This window comes from Euprymna scolopes, chromosome 6 (genome assembly GCF_053919585.1).
Source record: "Euprymna scolopes isolate OS-2025 chromosome 6, ASM5391958v1, whole genome shotgun sequence".
Lineage (NCBI taxonomy): Eukaryota > Metazoa > Mollusca > Cephalopoda > Sepiida > Sepiolidae > Euprymna > Euprymna scolopes.
In genome coordinates this window covers 10,637,315-10,652,888 of record NC_136487.1, presented here as the reverse complement: position 1 = coordinate 10,652,888, position 15,574 = coordinate 10,637,315, and the positions used below count along the sequence as shown (strand labels likewise).

At 34.6% G+C, this 15,574-nt stretch overlaps 1 protein-coding gene across 5 annotated transcripts in view; it reads left to right on the top strand.

The window, feature by feature from the left end:
• Positions 1-15,574, top strand: part of LOC145277501 (uncharacterized) — a 35,722-nt gene that overhangs the window by 16,220 nt on the left and 3,928 nt on the right. Inside the window, exon 1 of one of the 5 annotated variants that reach the window (XM_080128898.1) lies at positions 1,275-1,402. The exons of 3 other annotated variants lie outside the window; for them this stretch is intronic. The gene's annotated coding sequence lies outside the window, so the exon portion shown is untranslated. Of the gene's footprint in view, positions 1-1,274; positions 1,403-2,595; positions 2,689-15,574 lie in introns of those variants that run through there. One more of the 5 variants, XM_080128896.1, reaches the window with a different exon arrangement.

The following is a 15,574-nucleotide window of genomic DNA, read 5'->3' as shown; positions in this document are numbered from 1 at the left end:
GTTTCATCAACAGTTTAATGGCTTTCAAATCACCTTTGAATTTAGAAGGGTCACGAAGTAAACAAATACGTGCCTTTTTTTTTAATTTAATTTTTTTTTTTTTTTTAAGTAATGAAATACAATAGATTGCTGGCTTGTTTTTACTAGAAAGTGATGCATGCATGCATGCTGAGGTCACGAGGGATGTCAGTGTTTTTATATGGGAGAAAATTCAGCTCCTAACTCCCCCCCCCCCCGTGGCACTAGACTGGGTTAAAAATATCCTGTCTAGAAGGATTTTTTTTCTTTCACTGACTGAGGGGCAGAACAGATAAAGTGTAGTATCGGGACAGATACCACACTTTCAATGATTTGCAAAAAAAAAAAAAAAAAAAAAAAAAACTATTAAAATAATAAACGTTCAATTTTAAATTGGGCACGCACGGCTATTTAAAAGTAGCTAATTTGGGGTCGTTGGTCATCTGTCTATTATTTGATCTTAGCCAAAAACACCAATCTGTCAATGGGGAAGTATTTACTTTTTTTGTTTGAAAGCGAAACTTTTTTGTCTTATTTTGTTCTACGTAGGGATGGGGTATTCTACCGGAAGCCAAACATTTACGTGCTATCTCATACTTTTCCAACCGAAACCTCTTCTTTTATTATTCTAAGCATCCCTTTAAGTGCAATTTTTTCTATCTCTCTTGCACTTGGTTCATCGAGTATATTTGCCAGGTAGTTTTGTATTTTTTTTTATGAGTTGCTTCTATAATGACTGGAATGGTGGAGATCTTAAGATTCCAGTTTCTTTGCATGTCGGAAGACATTGGTATTTAGTTATCCCGTATTATTGTCCATTTGTCGACTTGAAGGTAAACACGGATTTTGCATGCACCTCTGAGAACCCATTGTTTTTTTTCTTTATCGTCGGACTTATTTATCTATTATTGCATAATATCTATCATCTTTTTTTCTCTACGCCACTTTGTACTATACCTCACCTGAGCCAAATGCAACCCCCTTCCTCAGCATCAGTATCACTATACTAATGTTTACTCGCATCCATTTATTGTTACCTTTTTTTTTATCAACAAAGTATGTACACACATAAACACAACCGGAAAGAAAAGATGAAGATAATCGTCTTCTCTTTCCTTCCTTTCTTTCTGGTGATTATATGTGAGAGGGAAAAGGGGGAGGTAGTTTTTATGGTTTCTTTTTTTTATTTTATGTGCCTCATATTGCAAGCATATCTGTTCGAAAAACAATTTTAAAAAGAAACGATTACAGTGTTTAAAAAAAAAAAAAAAAAAAAAAAAAGGTGGGGGTAAGTTCTATATCTCTCACCACCAAAAGCATAGCCGAGGCAAAACTAGGGAATAATAAAGGATAAAACGCGAAAATTACTAAGAAAAAGTTTAAGGTAAGTGTTAAAATAGATTATCCGAGAAGAAATTCTTAAACTGTTTATCGTCATGAATCCCAAAATGACTCTTTTGTGAAGAACTGGATATTTGTATTTATTATTTGTATCTGCCTTTGCCCTTGTGGGGAGCGAGGCAATAAAATAGGGTACAATCCGTTTGTCTGGTGATACAACCTTAAAGACATTGTCGTTGTACAACGTCGTCAAAAAAACAGATGAAACGTACACATCTTTTTGATTGCAAAAAAAAAAAAATCGGTCTTTTTAAAATTGTTAGTTTATATTAAAAATTAAAAAAAAAGGGTCTGTTTTGAGCTTGGTGTGATTATTTTAGTTATCACTTGTTTTATTTGGATTATTCGGACTAATATTCTTTTGATTTAGTAACAACGTTTCGGCTGAAGTAACCTCTGACCTTCTTCAGGTATTTTTTTTTTTTTTTTTCAATTTGGAAAGATTCTAGTCGAACTTCGGAATTTGTAAGAATTAGATGTATTTTTTATATAGGAATTTTTAAAAAAATTGTTTTATACCACTGCATTTATTTATTTATTTATTTATTTTTTTGAGAGAGAGAGAGAGAGAGAGAGAGAGAAATGTAAGTTACGTAGAGGCGAGAAACAAAAAGTGGTTGCATTTTTATTAGTATGGAGGATAAATAAATAAATCAAGGGAATTACAAAAGTTTGTCGTTATTCGTGTTTATATTGAAATTAAAAACACCTTGGTTTCTTTTCAATTGACTTTTTTTTTTTTTTTTATCTTAAATAAAAAATATTTAAGTTCACTGTTGGATATATATTTTTTTGTAATTCTTTAAAGGGCGGTGGGGGGGATCTTATCGTCATCATGATAACCTTTGAATTTTTTCTTTTCTATTTTTAAATAGATTTTAAATTTGATTTTAAAGAAATACAATTTCTTAAGAAGCTTATTAATCGACCAACCATAACTCTTCCTATCCGTTCCCAATAACATAGTTTTCTTTTATTTTGTTTTATTTTTAACTTATAATAAATGACTTTTTTTTTCTTTTAAAATGGGTTGGGGGGGGTGCTAGTTATGACAATATTTTTTAATCGTCTATGTTGAGATTACAGCTATCAATTTAAATTCTAGCATCTAAAACTCGAATAAAAAAAAACAAAAAAAAACTAAATTATCTGCACTCCAGTTGAGTTCGAATCCCCACTCATTAACTGCAGTCATTTTAAAACTGGAAATCACGAAAGTTTTCGTCCGACAAATTCAGATATAAATCGCCAACAAGTTGTGATTTTTAGGTTTGAGTTTCAGTTTATTTGCTAACAATGTTTTAATTTTTTTTTTTTTTTTAACATGTGATTCGTATCAAATGTGATTCTGTTGAACTTTCTTCTGTTGACCCTTAAATATTGGCCAAGCGTGATTATTATTTTATTTTATTTTTTTAACAAGGTGGACGTATTTGTACGTCGATATTGAATGTTCGTTTTTAATGTTCAGTTTTACACTGGTATGTGTTCTTATGTTTGGTTTTTCTTCTGTCTGTATTCTGTTTCGTTCTAAATTGGTAAGTTTAAAGAACTATTTGAAGAACTGGTGCTAGTGCTGCTGCTGTGGTGCTTCTGGTAAAAGTTGATTTTTCGGTAACGATCCCACACGCCGCTATAGAACTTCTAGCGACTATTTCGGGAGGGAGGGAGCATTAATACTGATAATCACGAGGCTGTTCTTCGATATGACAGATAAATTCAACAAAAATCCCTTGATCCTTAGGAGCATAACGTAATACTCGACTTAAAAAAAATTCAATTCTAATAATCGACAATTTAAAGGCTTTAAAATCACTTTTCTCATTTTGCACGTCTATTTATTTTTCCAGAATTGTTTCAAATTATAAGCAGATTTTACATTGTGGCGATTCAAAAGTGATTTTGAAGCCTTTAAACTGTCGATTATTAGAAATTATTTGCTGATTTCGAAATTAGAATTTAAATGCAAAGATCATCGGGTTATTTTTTTATGTTCTAAAAAGGAAAACATATTTTCGAACGCTTCCTTGTTTTAAAAGAATGACTGCATATTTTCTCTTATGATTTTCTTTGAAAGTTTCAAGAATTTTAGGAATAGAAGTTAACAAACATTTCAACTTTTGATTAAAACAAGAAAAACTTGAACACAAAATTTTAATGTCAAATGATTTTCTTTTTCCTTCTGGATTGAATTTATATAAAAAAAAATGTCTTCAAATATATTTTATTATTAGGGCTAGGACAACAACATATTCTTTTCATTGTTTGACTCTCGAATGTGTATCCGTTGATATCTTATATGCTTTTATGTGCTGTTGATTGAACTGTGTTGGATGTATACTCGAGTCAAAACAATGAAAAGAATATTCTGTTGTCAATTGCACTAATAATTATTTGTCTCTAAGCAAGGATTAAGAAAAACTTAAGTAATGGGCTACTATTCGGGATCGTGTCTAACCGGGGACTAAGCGAGATGTCTGTTCACATTACATTTAAACTTCTTGCAGGTTAGTACAGTCAGGGAAACACGAAACGGGCGGAATTCCAAAATCTAACAGTTCGAGGAAAAGCCATTCTGGCATTTAGGGACCTAAATTGTGAAGAGGAGAGATTTTGCCGCTTGTCAGGTTAGTCAAGGGGGCACAAGTATTAGTTCATCAAAACACTTTCCATTAAAGTACTTATAAAACAGACACTTTTTTTACTGTTTTATTTTAAAACTACAAATGAGAGATAGACGATCACCTTAGCCAAGTCAGTATAACTCCACCCTGAAATTCATTTTTCCGAGAACTTTACACCGTTTTTTTTTTTTTTTTTTTTTTTTTCCCCTGTCTACTCTTTTCTTAACCCTATCAACTAACCACCTCTACTTAAAGGGGTTACTCTTTATTTACCACTACTTCTAGGTCAACTCTGACCCAAGTGGTAGTGCCTGGGGGTGTCATATAGAATCTATCATTTACACATAATTTGTTTACAAAACGGGCACCTGCAAAATAAATCCATTCTATACAAAATCTGTTTGGTTTTTGGCATAAGATGAATCAACATTAGGTTTTTATATTTTTTTTTCACCTAAACATGGAATATTGCCACTAAAGCATAAAGTCTACTGCAATAGGAGTAAGGTTGGAGGTTGGCAGCTTTGGAGAGCTGAGCAGCAAGATTTACATTAAATTTACATTTTTGCATTTTTGTACAGTCGGAAACTATGAACAAAGATAAACAGTCCGGGGAGGGGGAGGGGGCAGAAAATCTTCCTGCATCTAGGGACTTTTACAGTGATGAGGTGTGGTTTTGCTGTTAGTCGAATGTATTTACATGGTGAGGGATACAAGTGTAGTGAGTCCATCAGCATATTTTGTAGAAGTACTTGTAAAACAAGCACAGTGATGCGACCCTATGGCAATGGGGTAGGTTGACACATCATGCGATTAATCGCTCACCGAGCGGGTGAGAAATATATCGGTATGCCGATCCTCCATATGGGGGGGGGGTATTGTGATAGTGTGACATGACCTTTCATCTCGAGCTTGGTAGAATTTTTCACTCGACTAAGAGTAACAATGAAAAGTGAACAGTAGATTAAGATGGGAAGAATCTTACAAAACTTGCCCCATGCCATCTGTATATACCATATGTATATGCCATACCAAAGCGGCACTTGCCCTAGACAGGTTGAACCCGCTTTTTCTGAAGGATGAAGTTTGGTGTGAATATCAAATTTACAAGGATTCCCCAGTCGCTTGTATATCCAAGTTCATATGCACATGACCAAACTTAACTCGCCTTCTCCCGTCAGCACAGGGTCTTATCACTAAGATAGTAAAATAAGCCTACAACTTCCAACTTTTGCAGACCGTCCACAGCGAGCTCTGTACAAAGCCCTCCTTCAGTTGAACCAGTAATACTGATGCATCTTCCACATAGTCTTCAATAGAGATCAATCTTCCTTGCAGCCCACTGCAGCTCGTGATGAACGCAATGATAACTTGTACAGAATAGAATGTTGTCAACACCAGATCAGCAAACGCCACAAGTAAACTTGCCCAATACTTTCAGAACCTGCAAGATAAAGCCACTAGCAAGCCATTTGTCGTCACCTGTTGAACCGAAGACGCTTAAACTTTATATTGGTTTCCATAGTTCATCCTCTGATTCAATGATTACTAAATCATCAGAATGCAATAACTCTGAAGGGCATTTCCTGCGTAATGTTTGTATTTTGATTGTTTCGACAATTATTTTCATCGTGGGTGTTATTGGCACAAACGTTTTGGTTGTTGAAATCTACGACTTTCGTCAGGTGTAAACTCCATGTTATTTTTCAACTAAGGAAAAGGGGGTTAGCTCTGTAGTGAGAAATCACTGTGGGATTGAGGGTGTATCCGTAAATTATTTAAAAAGAAAGGTCAATTTTCAGGGGTCACTAAGGTACTTTTTAAGACTTTGATTCAATTTTTAACTGAATCCTTATCCTAATTGACCAATTATTCCATCCATCCATAGCCCTTGAGCCCCTGGAGGGGCATAGGCCATCTACAACTTTTTGTAGATGCTTTTGTAGTGAGGAGTTTTTTTTACAGGGTGAGGGTGCTAGCCCCATGCCCAACCTTCCCAGAAGGTACATACAGCGCCTAGCCTTCCCAAATGGTCACCCATTTGGTACTGACCAGGCTCAACGTTGCTCTGACGAGAATCGGTGTGTCAACGTGATTGTGCCGTACTAATTGTCAACATTAGTGAAAAAAAGTTTTACAAACCCTTAAATAGACAACATATATGTGTTGTTGCCAATAACATCTGAGATAAGAATAATTGTCCGAACAATACAAACATCTCATTTCCAAAATTCAGAATTGCATTTCCGGGATAATGTCTTGTGTACAATGATAATTAGGAAAGATCCTAACTTTTATCTGATCGCAAAAGGAGTTATTGGACAAAACGTGCAATCCACTGGACATCAACTCTCGTCATTGCTCACCAAAGAAGATCTTGACGAATGTGTTTTATCGACAAAAGCAAAGAATAACTTGTTCTTGCTGAGATATTTTTTCCTGCGATTGCTAGACAATATAAAATAGATGTACTCACCCTTAAAATTGTTATCAGCATTGTGTGGGCAATAATAGTCAATTTGAACATTTGCAAACCTGATTCTTCAATGACATTTGTCTTTTGCATCTGAGTTGCCAGAAAACATGAGCAAACCCCAGCTTCTCGCTTAGCAGTTCAAACAGTACTCTTTGCTTCACTTTTTGCCCATATTATTACAGACCAGGCTTGATGATTCAGCCTACACCACAATTGCAAACTACTATTGATAAGTTTCACCAGTAGATGCTGTAGCCACTTTAATAGTGAAGACCTGCATCTTCAGTTGGCTGCTCAGTTTTGTTTTGTTTTTTTGCCACTCTAAAATGTTGAAGCTATCAGGTTGTATGTCAGGACCCAAGTTGTTGTGAATCCTGTAGCTGAACTGGCAAAGCCGCCTTTTGATGAGGTTTTTTTTTATGATTAGAGATGGTTTCTCCTCATTTTATGATCAGAGATGGTTTCACCACTGTGTTCTTGACATTAAGTGGTCAAATTTCGATATCTTGTCAGAAAGACGCGTAAAAAAAAAAAACTGGAGATCTTAACTAATCTTGTTTCACATACCTACAGGAGTACCTGGCAAATATATCCAATTAACCAAGTGCAAGAGAGATACAAACAATTGAACTTAAAGTGACTTAGAATCTTTTAAAAAAAATCTCTCGGAATGTATGAGACGGTGGGTGAATGTCTGGTGTCTGGTAGGATGCCCCATCTCCAGCTAGAACAAAAAAATAAAATTTTTAAAAAAATGAAGGTTTATCTGTTCAGCAGTTAGTTGATAGTTTAGTAATCACTGGAAATCCTTTTTTGACCAGAGTATGTTGTCTGTGGCAAAAAAAATGAAAAATCACCCTTTTATCTCTTATCTGGCATTCCTGATCGTGTGTAAGAAAGGAAGGGGTTGTATTGAATATTGCTCCTCAGTTTTGTCCCCTTCCCTCAAATTAGTCCCTATACAAATTACCCTTACAGTGCCATCTATTTGTCAGTTCACTAAAATTCCAATTCAACAACAATTGCTACTTATTGAATTCTTTTTATATATTAAAACAAAAATATCCTTTGTGGTAATGCCAAGTGTCTATGATGGTCCAAATCTCAGTAGGAACTCTTCAGAAAACACTGGAACAAATTTGAAATGTTTATCTAATTGCATGGATTTAACCTGCATTTTCATTTTGCCTTTTAAAACAAGTCTGTGACCATGCGTAAAAAAATGACTGACACTTGTGTCAAAAGAAAAAAAAATGCAATGAGCATGCATTTTTGGCTTCATGCAAATGGCTACTCGACAAGCCTAATCTTTAATTTTATTTGCGCATCATTTTAGTCGATGCTACCTCCAACCTTTTTCGAGTATATCTTGTAAAACTGAATTTTTTTGTTGAACTTTGGAAATCTGCACAGAATTTGGAATAGAACCCTCTATTTGATCTACAGGGGTAGTATGTTTTTGCTCCATCAACCATGACAGTGTAGAAGTCCTAAGTAATTTGTAATTGTATTTTTAAATGATACTCGCACTGAGGATTGAGTTCTCAACCTTCAGAAGAGTATTGCTTACAACTGAATTTTACCAAATATTTTACAAGGACCCCTGGCATATAAGTGCTTGGTAAAATTCAGTTAAAAATTTAATCTTTTCTGAAGATTGAAAATTCATGGCTGACAGAACAAGAGCATGCTACCCCTGTGGATTAAATGAAGGTTTCCGTTTGTAATTAGGAATTCAACAAAATACACGCGAAGTTCAGAGGTTATATTGACCAAAACATTGTGAAAATAGAACTCAAGATGAGAACAGTAATCTGAAGAATCTAAATAATACGAATAATCAATCCTCATCTCAAAAATCCTTGAAAACCGAAGTCATTAAATATGGCAAACTTTGCGTCTCCAACCTAAAGAAATGCATTTGTAATCTTTGTTTTTTTTTGGGTGGGGGGGAACTTAGGAAGTGTAGTTACGCCTTAGTTGCCATTACTCTCAGATCCATTCCAACCCAGGAGAGTGATTAATACCTGTTGATTCATACTGATGAGTTTACCAATCAAATTGATCTGCAAAACCAGTTCAATCTCAGTATTAAAAGATTAAGGTTTTGTTTACATTGATCTTTGAAAACAACGCATTTTAGGTGAAAACGTTATTACGTACTTACGGATCATAGCAAAATTAGTATAAATTTCCAAAAAATACAAAAGTATTCGGTAGATTTACTAGATGTATTTTTAACAAAGTCCTCCACAATTATGTTCGCTTTAAAAATGGCAGACCATAAAGTCAAGGGAGATAAGTCAGTTTGTCATACTGAATCAGTAATACAGTTCTTCCACATGAAAACATACGATAAAACTTGATAATTTGATAAATTGTATTTTTACTTGTAATTATTTTTCTAAAGGATCATTTTTTTTTTTTTTTTTTGGAATTTAGATTAATTTTGTCATGACACCAAAGTATGTAATGTTTTCCCCTGAAATGCAGTCATTTAAAAAGATCACCAATGTAAACAAGCGCCAATGATTGTACAGGGGTTGACATGCTGGATCCACATGACAAAAAATCTCCATTGGGTCTTTTTGGATTGATGGACTTGCTATATTAATCCTTGTAGATCTCTCACTATCCATTCTCTTACTGTAATTTGAAGTTCTCTCTGAATTCTTTGTAGAATGAAATTCCAATTGTAGCAAGTATTGGCAAAATTAAATCCATAAAAGGTTTGTTTTTAGCAAGACACCTGGCGTTGCTTGGGACAAAAGTGTAACCTATTTCTATTGAAACTTCTACTTCTCACTATCCACTCTTTCCCCCCCCTCCCCCTCTCTGTCCACTCTCCCCCCCCTCTCTTCCCCCCCTCTGTCCACTCTTCCCTCTCTCTGTCCACTTTTTTTCTCCCTCCCTCTCTCCGTCCACTTTTTTTCTCCCTCCCTCTCTCCGTCCACTTTTTTTCTCCCTCCCTCTCTCCGTCCACTCTCTTTCTCCCTCCCTCTCTCCGTCCACTTTTTTTCTCCCTCCCTCTCTCCGTCCACTTTTTTTCTCCCTCCCTCTCTCCGTCCACTTTTTTTCTCCCTCCCTCTCTTCGTCCACTCTCTTTCTCCCTCCCTCTCTCCGTCCACTCTCTTTCTCCCTCCCTCTCTCCGTCCACTCTCTTTCTCCCTCCCTCTCTCCGTCCACTCTCTTTCTCCCTCCCTCTCTCCGTCCACTCTCTTTCTCCCTCCCTCTATCCAAACCCCTCTTTTGCATCCACCCACTCCACCTATATATATACACACAAAAACACACAGACAACTCTTTATATAGCAGATTCCTTATGGAATTAGTTAGAATTTACTTTTCAAATAAGTGCATAATACTTAACAGCTACGTTTCTCTGGCGAAACCTCGTCCAGTTGATCGTCGGTGAATAAATATTTTTAAATTTTAGATATTATTCATCCAGATAAAGAAATATACCAACCTTGTGGATTTTTGTTTTTGTATTTATTTATTTTTTTTTTACTTTTAGTTGGACATAGAAATTAATGTTGGGACGATTAATCGGAAGCAAATCGAAAAACTCAAAATTTTGGGGGGTATTTGAATCGGAAAATGTTATTTCGGTTTTCTGATGCCCAAAACTTTTGTTTTTGTTTAAAACTTAATTTTCTACGGCTTGTATTGATGATGAAGCAATAAACATTTATTGATTTTAAATTACCAGTAAAATTTCACTCTATAGATCACACCCATAAGTGTATTTTTACATTTGCAAAAATATATGCAAATTTTATGCTTTTTGTGGTAATCCAACCCCCCCCCCTCTGTTTCGCATCCCTCTGGGACTTTTAGGGCTAAAAAAAAACATGCTTTTTTTTTTTTTTTTATATAACTCAAAAACTTAATATGTCTGTCTATATAGTGTTTTTCTGTGGTGCTGAATTCAAATATACATGTTTTAAGGTGTGAAACTGCACTGTTTGTCCATTTTCACTGGGTTAAGCATTCCCAGGAGCTCACAAGGGTCACAAATGCTCCCAAATATCAAAAAATTACACTTTTTACCCCATAACTTTTGACTTCATCCATTAGATTTTTCTGAAACTTGGCGAAAATGTGAAGGTAACATTAGTGCTTCACATTCATCATTTCTTCACTATTTTTTTTGTGGTGTCATCTCACATGTAGCACCAGAGAGGGACCATGCACGCGCAATTTATTTTACATGACGGTACACTAACCAAGTTGGTTTTTTTTTTTTTTTTTTTTTTTTTCACGTCGCACAAATCACAAAAAAATAAATATACTTTAATTTTAAAACTACAAATGATCATTCTTTTAAATTTTGTTTCACTAACAGCACTTTGAATACATTGATTCGAAAGATAATCTATACTGCTGCTGCATAAATATTGATTAGCTAGAAAACCGACCCTGAAAAACTAGAATGGCATAGAAAAAAAGGATTATTTTATGTTGAGTTTTATACGTATGAGGTTAGGAAATCGAGGTGTGGAGGGATCTCAGGATAGTAAATTCATCTCTGTTTTAGAGCTTTTGGCCATGTAACAGTCCATTGGTCGATTCAAACTCCTCCTCTCAACAAACAAACCAACCATTGTCCTTTTACATCTGTAACTCCTGTTTATACTCTCCCTTCAACTCACTTGATGCCAGATAGTTTTCATATTCCGCTCACCTGGGCCACTTCCAGGATGCAGTCCACTCCCTGCCACTTGTCGAATTGCACTTTAAAATCAGTTTTGATGTTGCACAGACGGGTCATGCAAACCTCGCATCTCCAGATTGCATAAAAGAGGCTGTTTCTCCTTTCTATGCGATTTCTTGATAAGCATAAATGCTTGACATTAGTCATGCGCCTTGCCGTTCTCGCAAATGCTTGCCAAATAGGTGAAACACGGCTTTGAATTGTTAATCCTTTTCTTGCAAAGGAAATCACGTGATAAAATATCCAAGTATGATTTAAAGCAACAGCAATTTTAACTTGCTGATGGATAACGTCCATTTTGGATTTTGTGCTAAGCAAGCTTGACCAATAGAGGTTTGAAGTTCAAATTTATTATCTTGGCAGATGTTTATAGGTTATCGAGATGGTGTCACTGTCAGGAACAATGGGGAAAGGAGTAGTTGGTTACTTCTAATGCATCTTTACATCATCAACGTTCTGATCCCCATCTGGCATCAATCGAAATGAATGGCTCTTGTCTTGGAGGTCCCATGTTTTAACAAGCTTCTGGGCTTGACCTTTACTCCTGATCTTAAATGGAACACTACATCAAATCTGTTGCCAAGATCGCTGGAAAAATGGTGGGATCCTTCTATCGATCCAGTAAATATCTGACTGCTGATGCAATTCTCTATCTATAGAAGAGCCAAGTACATCCAAGGATGGAGTACTGTTGCCACATCTGTGCAGGAGCTGCTAGAAAGGACTTATCCTGCCTTGATAGTTCAAAATAGACTTTGTAGCCTCATAGGAGATGTCTTTTTTTCTTTTCCCTGCAACCTCTTTCTCACAGAAGAGATGTTCCTATTTTGTCTCTGCTTTATCGTTATTTTCATGGCAAGTGCTCGACTGAGCTTTAATCTATGGTTCCCCCCGCCAAACTTTCACAAGAAACACTCGTCTAGTTGAAAACGCTATCAATAATTCCCCCCACTCTTTATCTGTACCTAAACGTAGATTCCATGAGCAAAGCTTCTTTCTTAGAACTGCACACCTGTGGAATTGTCTTCCGTTTTCCTGCTTTCCAGCTGACTACAATATGGTTGTCTTCAAATACAACATAAACAAGTTCTTGATTAGCCATTCCACTTAAGTTAACAAATTTACCAAATTTCCATTACTAACGATTACTATATTGTCCAATTGACTACTGTACACTCTTAACCCTTACCCTCAAGTGGTCTCTGGGCCTTGATAAGGTGTTATGCCTATGTAAAAAAAAAAAACTGTCATTTTATTTATTTATTTTTTTTTTTTTAAGCAAGTTGATTTCTAAAGGATTTAGTCCAGTCTACCCTACCAGTTCTAGCTTGAAATGACAGATGCCTATTTTTCGTAACGATATAATGCGTAATTAACAGTGGTAATGATTTGCTGGTTAGTCATGAGTTTCCTGAACTTATTGCATCAACTCTTGAGTACCAGCTCTTCCCTTTGTTCCAATGAATTACCAGAGTAAAACTCTTGAACAACCTCAATAGCCTTTTCATTCAAATATAATTTCATCTGTATGATACTTGTTGCACACAAAATCATCATCTTTCAATGTACCCATAATTCCACTGCACTTGTAAATCCAGTGCTTAAAGTACCACAAGATATTGTTCCCAACTCCCTTTCCATAAACTGAGCAGAACTGTTTTTGACATTAATAACCACTGATCATCACTTTAATCTTGTTATACTTAATCCCAGATCTTTACTTTTCATAACTTTCAACAAATAGGCCTGTTGTTTCACACATTTTAAATGTATTAAATATGTGAAACATATATAATCACTCGCTTTTATGTTGAGAAATTCTGCTTTTTTACATTGTCTTAAATGTACTTGTTTTCTTGTCAATGGAAGGGAAATATAACTTAATTTTCAAATGATTTCAATATTAACAACCAAGAATCATTTCCTTTTTAAACTATAAGTGGAAAATTAAATTTTAAAAAATGAAAAGATGTTTTTTATGAAATTAGACTCAAATTTTTCTGTTACCCCCCCCCCTCATTTTTAATTTCCAATTCCGATTAAATCATCCTAACACTGGTTTAAATTTCATAAAAATCTGGCAAAATTCTAGTGTCCACAATTACAATTCACGAACTTATAGGCATTTTTATATTTTTCCTATAGAAAAAAATACAATTTTTGCCATAAACCACTTGATTATAATTATCCAAACCCTGATTAATATAAATTTTATTGATTGCATATTTAATTGTGTAGAAAAACATGTAAAAATTAAATAAAATAAAAAATCAATAAAAAAAAAAAAGTAGGTAACCATCAAATACAGGAGACAAAATTGAATCAAAAACGGCTTTGTTTGGTTCATGTTTTGACTTTTATTTGGAGAACTTTATTAAAGCAAACAAAAAACAGCATTTTGTACAGGAGATATTTATAAGGAACATTGATAGTGTTAACCAGGAGGAGGAGTATTTTCATAATTTGAAATTATCTACATATTAATATGATAGTGTGTGTTATTTTGAGTGTCAAGCTTATATCTTTTTTCTTCTGAGTGACTGTCATTTAATTGTTATGACCTTTCATTTCTTGTAATAAATAATTTTATCAAGAATTCTTCATAAGTTTTGGTTTCGATTAAAGCTGATGGCTCTTAAGTCATGGATATATTTTATATTTGAAATTACAATTTTATAATATACTAGCAGGGTACCTGGCATTGCCCAGATGTGAAGAGATGGTGTAGTAAGGATATTAAGCAAGGGCAAGGCGTAAAAAAAATAAAATTGAAAAAATAAAATTTAAAAAAAACGGAAAAGAAAGAGGAAGTGAACAAAAAAAATCACATTAATAATCCTGTTTAAATGTTAAAACTTTCAACAAAAAAAAAAAAAACAATCCGTTACGTGGATGCGAATGTGAAATGTAGAGCTTACGATGTGGCCCCAATATCCACTGCCATGGAAATAACGTTGTTTTTTTTTTTTTTTCTATTTAAACCAATTCAAGAAAGAAAATTAGACGCGCATGCATGATTGCCGAAGTCGGTTAAAAAGGAACCATTTTTTGTGACTTTCCCTTCTTTTAAATGATCATATCTATTTGAAATAATTGACCTTTTTTTTTTTTTTAATTTTCACATTATTCAACTGAGATGTCGTTCTTTAAGATGGTACCAGTTTTGATCCGGTTCGATGCCGCTAAGAAAAGTTTTTGGCAGACACATACCCATACACACATTTTTGCCTTTTATCTATCAGGGGTATCTGCCATTGCCCGTGTTTGGAGGTGTAAAAGAAAGAAAAAAAATTACAAACCTTATGCGGAAAAGAAAGTGAAAGAAAACGAACTTTTACTGCTACGCTACAAAACCATAGAAAGTGAAAAGCGGTCAAATTTAGCGATGTCAATCAAAAAGTTGACTAAAATAAGTAAATGCAGAAATGAACGTTGGCTGAAGGCCAGTTAAGCTTTCCACCGTTTCATTTATTTGTTTCCCCACGAAACCAAGCCCTGAGGAAACCAAGCTCTCCAGAAAAAGGGGGAACTCTCAAATGAATAGCAATTGTCTGATATGAGGGGTTTTCCCCACATTGATCAAAGCTAATTGCTTTCAAGACGTCCCGGCACAAAAAAGCCAAACAAACACGCAACAGAATGGAATAGCGTGAATTTTGTAAAAGTCACTCTGATAAAAGATATAGACGATCTACATTCGCAAATCGTAGATATTACAATCTAGGGAGTATATAAAAACTTCTAAAATATAGTACCCCCCCCCTCCCGAAAAAAGCCTTTGTTGGACATATAAAAACGCATGCGCCACTTTTGCCTTTTATCAATAGAAAATTAACTTTGTAATAATATATACGAAATTTGCATGAATTAAAATCTCATTGAGTATATTTTATGACTGGGCTATGCCGGCTGTCCTTCAAAAGAGCTACAATAATATCAGGGTGTCTCCCATTTATGCTGAACATTCACAGAATGCCAACGTCAATGAAAGAGTTCACTGTGGAATTTTCACAGGTCTCGCTCATGAATATTATCAAAAAAAAAATCCTATCTTGGAAGGGATGTTCAGTATTCAAGATATAGAATAAACAAAGAAAATTATTGCCTTTTAAATGTTAAAAATGGGATGCAATTATTTAAAACTTTTCTCAGTGGAAGTAAATACTCCACTAGTGTTAAAAACAAGATTATAACAGTATAAAAATTGAAATCTTATAAATTGAGATTTTAAAATCTGGTTTCATAAATTGCAAAGTAGAATCAAGGACAAAGACAAAAATTTAATGGTAAATCCAATCTATAATTTTGTGGACTATAGAAGTTGAAAACGTGGTGCAA